The following is a 16174-nucleotide window of genomic DNA, read 5'->3' as shown; positions in this document are numbered from 1 at the left end:
CAACACCTTGAATAAAATGGAAAAAGCAGTTATAGCAAAGTGGGGATTTGCCTCTTGTTTTGTCTTCTATCGGGAACCCGATAGCCATGGCCCAGCTCCCGTTGGACCTTTTCTTGAGAGATGATAGTTCCTTGATCAATGAAAAGAATAACTGTTACCAGATACTTTAAAAAGTCCATTCTTTGATCCTTCACATATTCAGATACACCACCCCCAATCATGTATTTGACTGAATGGTCAAGAATAATTTTCCAACAAAAGGTTAATTGTAATTCATTCGCTCCTTGAACATATAGATGGTGTGCCTAGTACATCCTGGGCAACTATCTAGGTGCCAGGGATATGCAGTGAATGAGACAAAGTGCCCGCTCCTCTGAGGCTTTCAGTCTAGTTGAGGCAGACAACAAGTAAATATGTAACAAGTCAGGTGGTAATAAGAATTTTGAAGAAAAATTAAGGAGAATAGAGGGGAAGAGTATGGAGAAGAGAGAAGCGTGTGCTATTGGAGAAAAGTTGGTTGGGGTAGGGCCTCTCTAATAAGGTGACATTTGAGGGGAGACTAAGGAAGTGAGGGAGGGGACCATCTGGGTGTCTGGGGGAAGGGTATTCTAGATGGAGGATATGGCCAGTGAAAGGCCTGAGGAGCAATATTCTTAGTATGTTCCAGGACCACTGTGGAGGTAAGCGAGGCTGAAGCAGAGGGAATCATGGAGTGAGTGGTAGATGACTACATCACAGAAGTATCTGGGAGTCAGTACACTGGGCCCTGTGGGTGGGGACTTAGATTCAGGCAGAAAGAACATTGGACAATCCGAACAGGGTATTGATGTGATTCAACTTCTATTTTAGAAGGGTCACTTTTTTTTTTTAATTTGAGAGAGAGAGACAGAGAGAGAGAGAGAGAGAGAGAGAGAGAGAGAGAGAGAGAGAGAGATGGGGAGGGAAGGGCAGAGGGAGAGTGAGAGAGAGACAGAGAGAATCTTAAGCAGGCTCCACTGTCAGCATGGAGCCTGATCTGGGGCTTGATCCCATGACCCTGGGATCATGAACTGAGCTGAAATCAAGAGTCAGAGATTCAACCAACTGAGCCACCCTAGGTGCCCCTAGAAGGATCACTTTGATTACCGTTTGGAGAGTAGGATGTCTGTGGTCAGGCGTGGATTCAGGGAGACCAAACAGGAGGCAACCACAAGAGTTCAAACAAGAAATGATGATAGTGTATACTAGTCGCAATGAGGGAAGTGACGAAAAGGGGTCTGACCCTGGAGGCATTTGCAGGTAGAATTGATAAGGTTGGCTGATGGAGTGGAGTATTCCAGGAGAAATGGGGGATTCAGGAGAGTTTCATACACTTTTAGTCTGGGCAACTGTAAGAAAGGAATTGCCATCTGCTGAGAGAAGGACTCTGAGGAGAGTAGTTTAACCTGTTTGGGGTCACGTAAAATTTGAGGTGTCTATGCCTCTGATGTAAGGAATTACTTTTGAGTCTCAATTTCAGGGGGGAAGTTGGGGCTAAAGCTACAAGTTTAAGAACCACCAGCATAGGGATGTTAATTCAAATTATGGGACTGGGTGAGATCATCTAAAGGTCTAGATCAGAGATATAAAAGGAGAGGCAGGGCAAGGACTGAGCCCTGGGACTTGAGCACAAGATGGAGAGGGCCAGCGAGGAAGACTGAAAAGGAGCAGCCAGTGAGGCAGAGGAAGAACCAAGAGAGTGGCCACCCACAGGCCAAGTAAAGAAACATTTTGGGGGGAGGAGGGAATGCCCAACCATATCAAATGCTGGGGATGGGTCAAGTGAAAACAGATTTCCTTTAGAATTGGCAATCTATTCATTATTACCGGCCATTGTTAAAATGTCTCACTGAAATTTTATTTGCTAAAAATAAGCATTTAAAATATAATTTTCAGTATTTCCTTTAGCAGTTAGTAGACTTGATTCAGTTGGTTGAAAACTGTTCAACTGGTTGGCATAGACACTTTAAAATTCCTGTTTTGGCTTTTGACATTTAACAATAGTTCTTTATTAAAAAAAAGATCTGGTAACATAAAGGGATTTGAACTTCAAGAAGTATCTCATTGCTAACTGGATCAAAGAGGATGAGATTTAGTAGCATGCACATGAAACCCCAATTAATTGTGGTTTCGTTGGAGGGGTTTATTTTTCTCTATTCAAAGGAGGTTCCAACATAGATAACCTGGAGTTGGTATCTTACATTGGGTTACCCAGTAAGAAGACACAGATAAGGATTTGAGAGCAAGAAGCCTGATCACTTGGTGAGCCCAGGAAGCACTGTTTGGGAGCCAGTGGAGTGAAGAAGGAAACCAGTATAGTGAATGTTAGTGAGCAAATTAATGCTGTGACGACTGTCCATGACCTCTGGGAAAGAGTGTAGAACGTACCTCAGAGGTGTTCCATCCGAGGGGCAAAGAAGATGGAATATTTAATGCATTGGGGAATTAATTGAATGAGAGCTGATCCCAGAAGTATTAGCTCCCTGACCATCCTGATCATACTTCCATGGCCCTAAGAGGTTTTCAAGCAGAGAATACAGGTGCTTACCACCCAAGCCTTGAGCGGGACTGGTGAATGTTGGGGAGACTTGGGAGGGGTGCTGACGGCTGGATGGTATCTCCACCCTATTGTCAGGGACCCCAGATCCTTCCATATTTTCACTCTGCCATCCTTAGAGATGGATTCATTCATCAAGTTTTGCTCATGGGTGTAATTTGTGCACTGTGGTTCCAGCCATCTTCTCCAACTTTCAAGTTGGAGCAGCAAGAAGCATAAAGAAACTTTCCCAGGAGCTACCCACCCCCCGCCCCTCTTCATGTGACACACTTTCTCTTCAGGAAAGAATGGGAAATACAGTATTTTTCGTCTGCTTGTTTTTGTGGGTGTTTTAAAGCTCTACATGTGTTGATGCCCACAACCATATAAGTAGTTCTGTTAGTAGTGAAGAAAAATATGAGGACGGGTACTGACAGGCAACTTGTGGTTCTTGCCACTGTGACACATGCATTGAGTGGCACCAGTTCTGAAAGCATTATTTTTCCAGAGAGCTCGGAAATAACCTAGGTTGATAAGGTTTGATTCCATTTTAACTGGAATCTGGTCTGGTTGGTCCAAGCTAAGCAGAGTCAGCCTTGCCCCGCTCACATTTACCTAATCCAACCGGAAATGGATTGATACAACTTGAAATGTCCTAATCCCCTTAACTCAATTAGAGCCAATTTTGAACAGGGAAAAAAAAATTTTTTTTTTAGATTCAATTTAACCTCTTCAGGACCAGTTTTATTTCTCTTAATCTAAACCGGTCTGAACTCACCTAATATAATCAGAGCTGGCCTGATTCCAGTTTGAAGCAATTTTATGTCTCTCTACCTTGATCACATTCCATTTGAGCTAGCTTGATCTTGTGGGAATTCATTCCAGCAAATTAGAAATGGTTTGATTTTGTTTTGATTTGTTTGAGATTTATTTTATATGGTTTAGTTCAAGAAAAATTGGATTACACTTGCTTAATCCAACAGGATGCATTAAAAAAGCCCCCTTTTCAGGAAGCCCCTGGCTTTAGGGAACCCATTCAAATAGCAGCATTACAGTAAGCGACACCTGACCAGCTCTTCAGAGAAAAATAATCCCACAGCACAAAGGACAACCCCAGGTTCAATTGGAATCACACATGGGGAAAAATGAGACCTCTCCGTCTCTATTCTATTTTCCACTCCCTTCTTTCCTGGCATGAGACTGGTTACGTGAAGCACCCTGACCCTGAAAATGAAGGCCCATGTGGGGACAGGTGTAGGTGGAGCGCCGTAGCTAAAAATTAGAAAAAAAATGTCTTCACTTTCTGTAGCTATATGGAGAGGAAAGAGTCATCGTGGACCGATCCTAGCAATCTGACTATGCCTGGCATCCCACAGTTACTTGGTGAACAAAAGCACCGAGAACCAGCTTGGTCTCAGAGGGCAATAATTATTTCATACTGTCATGGCACCTTTCTCAAATTAGGAATTTTTATTTTTTTTTTTTAGATTAGGAATTTTCCTGTCTCCTTTTTGCCTTGGAAGTTGGAGGGCAGCAGTAGAGAGGGTCTTTTGACTTGAAATATTAAATGTTTAGGGGCTTCTGAGTGGCTCAGTTGGTCGAGTGTCCGACTTTGGCTCAGGTTGTGATCTCGTGGTTCGTGAGCTTGAGCCCTGCATAAGGCTCTGTGCTGATAGCTCGGAGCCTGGAGCCTGCTTCAGATTCTGTGTCTCCCTCTCTCTGTCCCTCTCCCACTCACGCTCTGTCTCTCAAAAATGAATAAATGTTAAAAAAAAATTCAAAAATAAGAAATGTTTATAGGGACCAGAGTGGAGGTGAAAATAAATATTTTCTGAGTATTTGGTCATTGCATTGTTTCTCGGACCTTTTTGAGTTCCTGGACCACTGTGCTAATGCTTACTCGACAACTCCACCAGGGTGTCTCACTCAAACTCAGCAAGCCCAAAACTGACTCATGATTTCCTACCCCAACCCTACATTCATCTTCAAACCTGTTTTTTCGTCTGTGTTTCCATTTCAGTGAATGACACAACTTCCTATCTAGTGTAGCAAACCAAAACGTATAATTCAGGCTTGATACCTTGTGGGTCTCTCTCCCCCCACTGTCCAATGACTTAGCAAGATTTCTTGGGTTTCCCTCCAAGACATGTCCCCGATCCATCCGTTTATGCAAGATGTCTAAATTCCAGACATCTTTCACCTCTCCTCCAGACTATAGCAATAACCTCCTTGGTGTTATCCATGCATTGGTTCCGGGCTCTGTCTAATCTACTTAACCAAACTGCAACTAGATTAGAACACGGAACTGGTCCTATCTCTCACTTTCTGTTTGGTCTTAGGATTGACAACTACCAACTCTGCCAAAGACCTTTAGAAAACCTGTTGATCAAGCAAAGCTAAGTTTATTGGCTCTGTCGAGTACAGGGAACACTGCCTTGCAAGAGTCTTAGTGGTATCTCAGAAGGGAGAAGTTGGAGGATGGTATTTACAAGCTTCAGGTCTGTGCTCCGATGGCTCTTCCAAGGCAAACTGATTGGGATACAGTTAATCATGGGATCGTTTAGGCTTCGTGGGCACAGCAAGGTGAGATACTTGATGTAAGTCTTGATAAATACACTGTTGTGTGATAAGCAAGCTGTTTCTGCAGGGAGCACTCTTTTGTCCTGATGGGAGAGATGGCTCAAATGTTTGTCCGGATAAATTAGTTGGCAGGGTTTCCTAAAGCAAACAGGGAAGTTATTCTCTGATTTACAACCTTAACTTTCTGAGCGAGAATCTCCTGAAACGAACATTTAAATCATGCTGATGATAGTCATCTTGGTTCTCGGTCCTGGTGGTTAAGCTACACGGAAGCAAGTGATTTCAGTTCTCAGGATAAAGACTGAGTTCTGGCAGCGGCTGCCAAGGCTCTTCCTCCTTCCAATTCCCATACAGTTTCAACTTTGTGTTGCGTTGCCTCCATCCTGCTGAGAGCCAGAAAAGTCAGTGTTCTTCCAGATCCTTTGTGTCAAAACTTTGGGATGCAGTACTTTGTCTTCCTAAAATGCTGTTCCCCCCTTCTCCTAACTGAATTTCTGCACACAGTTCAGATCTCAGCTTGATTCTCAGTTTCTTAGAATAATGTCTCTCCCTGCCCAAAAGGGGATCTGCATCAATATAAATAATTTTCTTTTTTTAAATTTTTAATGTTTATTTATTTGAGAGAGAGAGAGAGAGAGAGAGAGAGAAAGATAGGTCATGAGTTGGGGAGGAGCAGAGAGAGACAGAGAAACAGAATCCAGAGCAGGCTCCAGGCTCTGAGCTGTCAGCACAGAGCCTGATGCAGGGCTCAAACTCATGAACTGAGAGATCATGACCTGAGCTGAAGTCAGACACCCAAACAACTGAGCCACCTAGGCTCCCCTTCTCTATAATTTTCTTAAACTGAATGTATCACTATTTGTAATCATGTATTTCTGTATACTTTAAAAATTAGACTATGATATACAGAGGGGGATTGGGACATAGTCATTGCTCAATAAATAATTGTGGCAGTGAGGAAGGTTGGCAGGTAAGTGCAATAATATGCTTTCAGAGATAACTTTTTTATTTAGGGGAGGTTTGGATACCTAAGTGTAAAACAATTAACCTATGCCTTAGAGAAAGCTCTTAAGTCACCCGTTAATCTTAAAACACATTGCTTTGAGGGACACCTGGGTGGCTCAGTTGAACATCCTGCTTTGGCTCAGGTCATGATCTCGAGGTTTGTGAGTTTGAGCCCCACATCGGGCTCCCTGCTGTCAGCACAGAGCCCGCTTTACATCCTCTGTCCTCCTCTCTCTTTTCCTCCTCCCCGGCTTGTGTGCACACACTCTCTCTCTCAAAAATAAATAAACATTTTAAAAGATTTAAAAATAAAAAAACCCCACATGCTATGAATTGAAATGTCAGTGTGTTACTGACACACACAGCGTATAACCGAAATGTGTTAGCGTATGTGCTCCTGCAGAAAAGGAGCCAAGTTTCCTCTTAAAAATAAACTTAGACTTGACTTATCTCAGAAAAACTTTCTTATTGGAATAAGAATAGTTTTGATTTCTAGATATTTTCTCACGAGAGTGAGAGACTAAAGCCACATCTACCTTAAGGCATCACAAGTTATGGTTTGGTTAATATTTCCCTAACGCTGCCTAATACCAGCTCACGTTAGCAATATTCTGCAATTCTGCCTGACTGCTGAGAACAGTGTAGGATACAAAGAGTTACCAACTGTCCTTCAAGTGAATGGTGAGTCCCGGACAATTTTTATTCTGTTATCTGGATGGAGGCTTTAAGGTTTCTTGGGGTAGATCGTATTCTGCTGGAGACCAAAGGGCCAGAAGGGTGTTACGCCATTCTGGAAACACAGCTGTTCTCTCTGCAAGGGGGGCATCTCTTGCTGCTGGTAGGCTGGGTGAGGAAGAAGATGAGCGATGGGGGTTGAGCTTTGGGGGACACTTTATTACCTCCTCCTCTCCCTGCTTTTAGAATAGGACCCTATTATCACAGTGGGGAACCCATGCTAAGTATAAAAATATACCTTTCATATCATACCTAAATCGACATGTGAGTTGGGGGTTTTAGGTGAATGATTAGGTCAAGTGTTCAAAAACCCAAACACATGTTTCCCTAAGGTCTCTCGGACTTGGGTCCACTAGAGAGGAATCTTCTTATCCTGAGACCTACAGCCACAACTGAGTGTTTACTGCCTGTTGCCCTGGAACCTGTGGATCAATTCTGGTATTTCTCATATCCTTAGGGAAGAAAGACACATCCCAACCTGCAGGGCTTCCAGGGAGGTTGTGCACACATGTTATAGACACTTGCTGGTCTACCAGGCGAGAGCACTCAGGTTCCTCTTATTCTTGTGTGAAAATTGTAAAAATTCTTTGGTATCTGTAAGGTCTGGATGCCCATTATAGTTGTAGCCACATAGTAAAGTCTAGGTAGGGGCGCCTGGGGGGCTCAGTGGGTTAAGTGTCTGACTCTTGATTTTGGCTCCAGTCATGATCTCAGGAACCGTGAGATCAGGCTCTGCACTGATTGCACAAGAGCCTGCTTGGGATTCCTTCTCTCCCTCTCTCTCTGCCCCTCCCCTGTTCATGCCTGCTTGCTTTCTCTCTCTCTCTGTCTCTCTCTCCCTCAAAAATAGATAAACTTAAAAAAAAAAAAATAAAGTCTAGGTGGGAATTTCTGCATCACATCTCCTAATGGGAGCAATCAAGGACGAAGAGCTAGGTGATCCTGGAGACTACCCATAAGACCGTGTGTGTGTGTGTGGTTATAGACCAGGGCTCAGTTTTAGGTTGAAGGCATGTGGTTAGTTATAGGGCTCGGACTGGCTTGACCAGGATGCTGGTCAGCTGTTGTCAGCAGGTCTGGGTTATCTAAAGCCACAAAGGGAATAGGATATTTTTAACTGGAATGCAGTGATTTAGCAGAATCCCCATGTTCTACACGTTGGGGAAAGCATGGGTTGAATCCTGGAGAGGTCAAGCCTAAATAACAAAATCCAGATACCAACGACGGGGAGTAAGGTAGACTTAACAGAGCCTGACAGAGCTGTGAAAGCCTGACTTCTAAATGAGATCAAGTTGGTACCAACGTTCCTGACTGAATACTAGCTGATGTTTGAATTGCACCCTTCCAAGTCAGTGGTTCCGCATATGTGATGCGTGTGCAGATCGCACTACCCTGAAGGGCCAAAGTCAGGGTGCACTATTATGAATGAAGGCATCTGTGGAAGATTAACACAAGTCTTTGATTTTGAGTAGATGCTTAAATGGTTGTCGTTACCAGGGAAATTTGAAGAGGGGCTAGTTTGGCAGACAAGTGGGTGAATCTGATTTTTGATACGTAGCTTGCAATAACAGGGATGTATTACAATTTAGAAAATGGGAACATGCTAACCATCATAAATTGCCATTATTTATGAAAACTGAAGAAAAACTGGGTTACCAGCCCCTGTGTCAACCCACCTTCTAAAAAGTGCCTGGTAATAAGAGACCAAGGACTGGCATTTGTGCTGCTGTGGCCGATCTCAAATTCCATGCTGAGTGTTGTGTAATGCTGCTTGCTGTAGTGATCATTGAATGGCTTCATGTCTTGGGCCTCATCCTATCTAAATGGATTGCCTTTGGTTCTTATTTTCAAAAGAAGAAAAGATCCAATGAATATTCATCGAAGATTTTGCTGAACTGAGAACAGGAGCTGTGTGTTTGGATGACTTTGGACTCCATTGTGAGTTTGATTGAGTGCTGATGACTTTCCTTAATTTGAAGAGTAATTATCCCTGAAATCTCTTGTCTGTCTTTTCTGTCTAAAATAACCATTAAATCCTGAAAATAAAACAAATACTCCGCAACAGTTACTCTCAATGATAGGAGTCAAGTGTATTCTAGACTTAGTTAGATTCCATATCAATTTCCTTCTTGGTGAAAAGTCGACCCCGGTGAGTTTCGGTGCTGAAGTGCAGCATCAGGTTCACCTGGTTCAGGGAACCAGATATACTCGTCCATAAGGAACAACCAAACAACTGAACAAAACACAACTGAACAAAACATGCGAGAGGGAGACAGAATCCAAGCAGGCTCTGCACTGTTAATGCAGAGACCGATGTGGGGCTTGAGCTCATGAACCACGGGATCATGACCTGAGCCGAGATCAAGAGTCAGATGCTTAACTGACTGAGCCACCTAGGTGCCTGGAGAGTGAGCTTTTTGAAGAGATACTTGTCCAGCCCAGCCTGGGGGCCAGCCAGCCTACAGCGGTTAATCACATGGTTGCCATCTTCTTGATGAGTTTCACCTCCTCGTCTAAGAAGTGGTTCTCCAGGAAGTCCCAGAGATGCAGGTCTTTGTGGGCAGAACCCAGGGCAGGCAGATCCAAAAGGGTCCAGATTCTTCTCCAGGACCATGGTGACCTCCATGGCATCCAAAGTTTTATGCCACTTATTCTGGGACAGCTTCTGCATGTCCTGAAAGAGAGGGTACAGCAGCTGTGCTGGTTTTGCATCTTTAAGACTCCATGCCCTCATGCTTCTTTTCTCCAAACTCAAGGAAGAGGCTAATACCCTCCTGAGCCACATCGTGGCAGATGAAATAGAAGGCCAGAGAGAGGTAGGTGTAGAAAGCTTTCAGATGGAGGCTGACCAAGCAGTTGATAGGGATGGTCTCCACCTCAGTGGATTAATTCTGAGCAATCTGGGAATTCACGGTTGATTCCGGTTGATTGGCAATAAGGAGCTAAGCTCAAAAACTGGTGATGGCTGCTCTGGAAGGTAGAGGATGGCCCAGAAGATGGTCCCCGGAGTTTGTGACTAGAAAAGAGGCTAGAGAATAGTAGGACATTGCTAGAAGGGGTGTCCCTGGGTCTGTTTTTGTCCAAACGCCATGGAAACAAGAGGCAGATCCATGGGACCACTGGGCACACTGCCCATACAGAGATTTTTTTTTTTTTTACAGTATGGTACTGTAAATGTATTTTCTCTTCCTTATGATTTTCTTTTTTTTTTTAACTTATTTTTAATGTGTATTTTTGAGATAGAGACAGAGACAGAGTGTGAATGGGGGAAGGGTAGAAAGAGAGGGAAACACAGAATCCGAAGCAGACTCCAAGCTCTGAGCGGTCAGCACAGAACCCAATGTGGGCCTCAAACTCAAAAACTGTGAGATCATGACCTGAGCCGAAGTTGGATGCTTACCCGACTGAGCCACCCAGGTGCCCCTTCCTTATGATTTTCTTAACATTTTCTTTTCTCCACCTCACTTTTTTGTAAGAATACAGTCTATAATGCATATACAAAGTGTGCATTAATTGTTATGGGTAAGGCTTCTGATCTGCAGTAGGCTCTTATTAGCTAGGTTTTAGGGGATTCAGACATTATAGGGGGATTTTTGACTGCGGGGTTTGGCAGGTCTAATCCCTGCGTTGTTCAAGGGTCAAGCATATTGAATAGGCAAGAGCTGCAGAGATAGAAAATTCTGGAGATCCACAAAGGTTTTGTCTCCCTTGAATATTTTAACAGAGTACCGATCAGCATGTGTCTGTGAAGAAATGACCTGTGGCTGGAAGCAGAACCCTCTTAAGGGACTGGAGGAAACAGTAACCAGTGCTTTGACAGGGCCTGGCATAGTAATGCCTCCTCCTATCAGCCACACTGGAAAACCTTACGACTCATAGGACACTGAGTAAAATACTCAGAAGGGCCTTGCCTCAATGATGGAACAAAATTAGTCCTACATTCAGACATCCGGATTGTTTCCTGCTTTCTTTGCAGTCTTTTTAACGTTTTTAACCTTTAACCTACCAGGCTTCTCCACTAGGAGGTTTCTCTTTTCTTCCTTTTCATATACTATTCTTTAAAAGGGAGTTACTTAATCCAAGCCACTCTCAAATGGGAGAGAATTAACTCTGATTTCTGGAAAAAGGCGTGTCAAAGAATTTGTAGATACATGTTAAAGACACCCGCGGTAATTACTAAATATTTGGGGAGGGGGAAGATATGTTAAGGCTATGTAAATATCTTAGATATCTTTCTCCTTAAAGTTTTACCCACAGGTTTGATCATTCATTAGAGCATATTGCCTTATGGGAATTATTACTTTGCTGTTCTAACAGTGATTTTCTATTTCCCTCATGCCTTCTGTATTTACTAAGTGGGATTATTTTGTAAGAAAGTCTTGTCTCTTTTCCTCCTTACGTATTTATTTAGTCACTTACTTATGTCAGCATGGACTCACAGATACTCATTTTCTCTTAGTCAGAATCTAGCACCATTGCTATTTATTTTGGTGCTCAGATTGATCCAGTTTAGACCATTGGGAGCTTTTACAGGTTGGTTCCTATGTCCTTTTGACATGTTCCCATCTCTTTTTCTTAAGCACTTTATTCCCTTCAGCACAACCAGACGCCATAGGCTTATCTTTCATTGCTCATATCTGGAGATAGCCATTTCTCCATGAAGTCCTAGCTCCTTTCTTTGGAAAATGGTAGAAGCCAATGTGTAGACGCTAAGGGTGCTGGTTGTAATTGGGCTGTCATTGCATCTAGGCCATCTCAGAAGACAGAGCTAGAAAATATATGCATGTACCCACCCTAACCCAAGTACACGCACACACACACACACACACACACACACACACGTATGCATATGCATTATGCATGTGTGTATAGGTAATATATATAAATTGTGTGTGTGTGTGTGTGTGTGTGTGAACATGAATTCACACTGTTATCACCAATTCTAATCCAACACTGCAGGGTTCTTTCTAGCATTCCCTGACGTACTTATTTATAACCTATTTCTCTAACAGTAAGACATCTGGCTCTATTTATAATATATTTACTTATTTGTTCAACTGTACTCTACACATAAATTAATCTCAAGATTGCTAACCTGCATTATTGTGCCCCTGAGAGAAACAAACGTACCAACTGGAGTATGGTATTTGTGGACTGTTTTCTTTTTTTCTTTAGCTTTACAGTATCCAGCCAAAAAATTATTCTTCAAAGTCACTTAAGTTAGCTCCTTTTTTCTCCATTTCCTTCCGTGAGGTTATGTTGCATAGTTGCAAGACTGTTAGATTTATTTGTCATAGTCGACATTCCCTTCTCGTTGCTGCAAAAAAAAAATCTCTCTTTGCCCAAACTTTCGATAGACACTCTGAGCCCCTCAAGTAGGCTTTGACTTTGGACTTAGGTTTACAGAGAATTCCCCAACTTGATAGCTGACCAAGTTCTTCATCCCCTACCTTTGATATCTAAGTCTTGATCTGCTGTTAGCAAGAATTTTGTTAGGTCAGGAGGCAAGAATCATGCTACCCTTGATGTCTGCACTTAGTAATTTTCTGTCCACTGACCCCCCTCACTCTGCTCATTGGCTATAAATCCATAGCTACCTTTCAATTCAAAGTTGAACCTAATATTTCCCCTTTTGAAATATTCTTATTGCCATAGTCTTGAATAAAGTCTTCCTTACCATTTTAACAAGGGTCAGAATAATTTTTTCTTTAATGTTATCCTGACATCCTACTTGAGTTTAAAATTTGCATATTGTAAATTTCTCCCTTTGTAATTTACTTTTCTATGGGTTTTGAAAAAATAAATATAGTCAAATATCTGAAACTATAATAGAATTCCACCACCCTAAAAATTTATTTGTGTAGTCCCCTTCTTATCAGTTCCTCTACCTTCAAATTTCAGCAACCAGTAATCTCATATTATTCCCTTTTCCATAATGTTGTATAAATGGAATTATATGAATGTTGCGTTTAGAGTCTAGCAACTTTTATCTGGCAAAATGCACTGAAGATTCACTCATGTTGTTATGTTAACCAATAGCTCATGCATTTTTATGGCTGAGTAGTAGTCCTTGGTATGCATATACCATGGTTTGTTAACCCGTTTATCTGTTGAAAGATCTCTGGGTTATTTCCAGTTTGGGGAAATTATGAATAAAGCCTCTATAAATATTGTGTACAGGTTTTTGTGTGAACATAAATTTTCCATTTACTTGAGTAAATGCTTACGAGGGGATTGCTGGGTAATATGCTAAGTATATGTTTAGCTTTGCAAGAAACTCCTAAATGATTTTCCAAACATTCCACTAGCAATGTGTACAACTTTCTGTTCTCAATAGTCTTACTAGCACTTAGTGATATCAGTTTTGTATTTGTGTAAAGGAGGGGGAAAATATTTCCCCGACCCTCTTATGTTCAGTACTGGAACCTGTGAATTAAATTGAAAAGAGATTAGCAGGAGAAAGGTTTATTTTGCATGTATGTGGAGGCTTCATAGAAAAGAAGTAGTTTGACCCAGAGGTCTATAAACAATTTTAACAAAGGGTGATAAAGTGTGGAGAAGAGATTAGACCAAAGGAAAAGGAAGTTTGGACTTCCTGGGGAGGGAAGGGTAAATGGCTAGAAGGCGACTACAAAATGTACAGTAAATAAGGATTATTCAGTGAGTTTTGTTACACAGACTCAAATCTTTTCAGTTGATATATTTCCTTTACAAAAGGGAAAATTATGCCCTTCTTCTGGCAGAAAGTAAAAGGTCGGAGAATTCCCCCTACGTTTGCTATTTCTTAATTGCCTTCAGCTCAAAATTACCCTTAAGCCAAAGTGGCATATTTTGGGGTGGCATATTTTGATCCCTTGAGTTAGCTATTTCAATGCTTATATAGTGATGTCTCTTTGAGGTTTTAATTTGCATTTCCCTAATGACTGATAATGTTGAGCTTTTTTATATGCTTATATATCATCCATCTATTCTATCTGGTGAATTTCCGATTCAGTTTTTTGCCCAGTTTTTAGAGTGTTTTATAGTTGTTGTTTTGTTTGTTTTCTTATTGTTGAGTGTTAAGTATTCTTTATATGTTCTGAATACAAGTTGTCTCTCATAAATAAGATTTAAAAATATTTTCTCCATACTCTCAGTTTATCTTTTCATTTCCTGACCAATAACTTTCAGAAAACAAAAGTTTAAATTCTGACCAACTGCAATTTGTCCATTTTTCTTTTATGGGTCATGCCTTTGGTATCACGTCTAAAGAAATTCAGTGTCAAACTTAAAGTCACACAGATTTTTTTCTCCTAGAACTTTTATAATTTTACTTTTACATTTATGATCCATTTTGAGTTAATTTTTCTATAACCTGTGTGGTATATATTGAAGTTTATTTATGTTGCATAACGACATCCAGTCTTTCTAATACCATTTGTTGAAAGGACTATCTTTTCTCCATTGAATTGCCTTTGTACATTTGTTAGGGCAAATACAAATATAAATAAATAAATCCTCCCTCATACCAAAAGGGGAAGAGAACTTGTTGTTCTCCTTTCTCTTTAGCCTTTCCTTTAGAAAATATGAAATTATAAATGCTCTCTCTGTTTTCTTTGAAATGCATTTTAGTCCTTTTAAAAGCTAAATGAGCCTCTTGCCAGTTTTATGTTCCAGAGATTTCTTTCTTGAGAAGCATGGGCTATCTCTTTGAAATGCAAAGATCAAGAAGGATGACCTTGTCTCCCTGCCTCTGTGGGAGTTTCAGCTTCAGTGCTTGACTTCAAGTTGTAAATTTCTGTTTGTCACAGAGATGTGAGAAGTTTTATTTTTCCTTTTTGATAAAGACAATTAACATGTATGTAACGAATTGTATCTGCTTTGCTATATAAAGAGATGTGATTTCTTTCTGTCTTTATAATCTCTTTAGATGTGTCTTACACTCTGAGTTAATGCTTATTCAATAATAAAACTGTTTTTTTTTTTCCCTCTTCTACCTTGTGGATAGGTTTGTATGGGCTGGCAAGAGATTTTATTTATATTATTAGATTTCCCCACCAATTATCAAGAATCAGTTGCCTATATTTGTGTAGTCTATTTCTGGGCTGTTTATTCTGATGACGATAGCTTTATAGTATGTCTTCAAAATAGATAGTCTACCCTTCAACCTAGTTTGTTTTCACAATTGTTTGGGTTGTCCTGGTTCCTTTGCATTTCTATATAAATTTTAGAATCTTCTTGCTGATGTTTACTGAAAAGGGGAGGGGAGGGCACTAGGATTTTGATTGGATTGTGTGGAATCCACAGATCAAATTGGGGAGTACTGATGTCTTAATGATATTGAGTCTGCCGATTCATGATCCCAGCAGAGTGCTCCAATTATTTTTGTCTTGTAGGGAGCAAATGTTGGTATTTCAAGATATACCTCTTTGGCATATTGATTATTTTTAGCTGGTTATTTTTAAGCAACTGTAGACAAAAGCAAAGCTCTGGAAACCAAATAGAAGTTACATTTTTTTATAAGAGACATTTACATGGATAAGGGAAATCTTCATTTGTAAGGGTGTCTCCCTCTGTACCAGGAAGAGCGGGATGACTCTAAATCTAGAAACCCTGATCTGTGGGAAAGGCAAGGACTTAATCTGCACAGTATCCTTACCTGTGTTTACTGTGCTTCTCTTGGTGACCTCTCATAACTGACTTCCCACCCCCAACATCGTCATCTTTTGTCTTTAGCTGGAGATGGTATTTAAGGTGATTGTCTCAGTCATTTTGAGGGGTTATTCAGCTTTCCTGGGTCTTTCCTGTGAATACAGGAGATATCAATGTTGTTAAACTTTTGTTTGATTTTCCCGTTAGTCTGTTTTGTGTCCATTTGATTCTTAGACCAGCTAGAGGAATGTTGAAGGACAGAGTAAAATGTTTTCCTCCTCACCAGTCTTTTATATTCCTTTTATCAATTTATTACAGTTTTTAGCATACAGATCCTGCACGTATGTTGTTAGCATTTAAACTGGTAGACCTTTTCTCACCTTGGGGGAGGGGGTCATAATTACGCTAATTTCTCCTTATTCTATTTCTCACTAGTTATGCTCAGTCTGTATATTTTCTGATGAATTTCATACTTTAAATTATTTTACTTCTTTTAATTAATTTTGTTATCATTTCTTTTCTAATAAAAATAGATCAATACTGTCTACTCGGCCTTTTGTAATTGGAAAAAAATTGGAAAAAAAAAACCCAAAACCCAGGGTATTTGAGCAAGGTAAATGAAAAGATTGCAGTATATTTATGTGTATTAAACGATAAACTGAAGCACAT

At 40.8% G+C, this 16174-nt stretch overlaps 1 pseudogene; it reads right to left on the bottom strand.

Moving 5' to 3' along the window:
* Positions 1-8221: 8221 nt before the first annotated feature.
* LOC106984571 (ferritin light chain-like) lies at positions 8222-15903 on the bottom strand (annotated as a pseudogene).
* Positions 15904-16174: the final 271 nt, after the last annotated feature.

The sequence above is a fragment of the Acinonyx jubatus genome, chromosome C2 (genome assembly GCF_027475565.1).
Source record: "Acinonyx jubatus isolate Ajub_Pintada_27869175 chromosome C2, VMU_Ajub_asm_v1.0, whole genome shotgun sequence".
In the NCBI taxonomy this organism is placed as follows: domain Eukaryota; kingdom Metazoa; phylum Chordata; class Mammalia; order Carnivora; family Felidae; genus Acinonyx; species Acinonyx jubatus.
The sequence above is the reverse complement of the archived record's forward strand: the minus strand, read 5'-3'. Positions and strand labels throughout refer to the sequence as shown.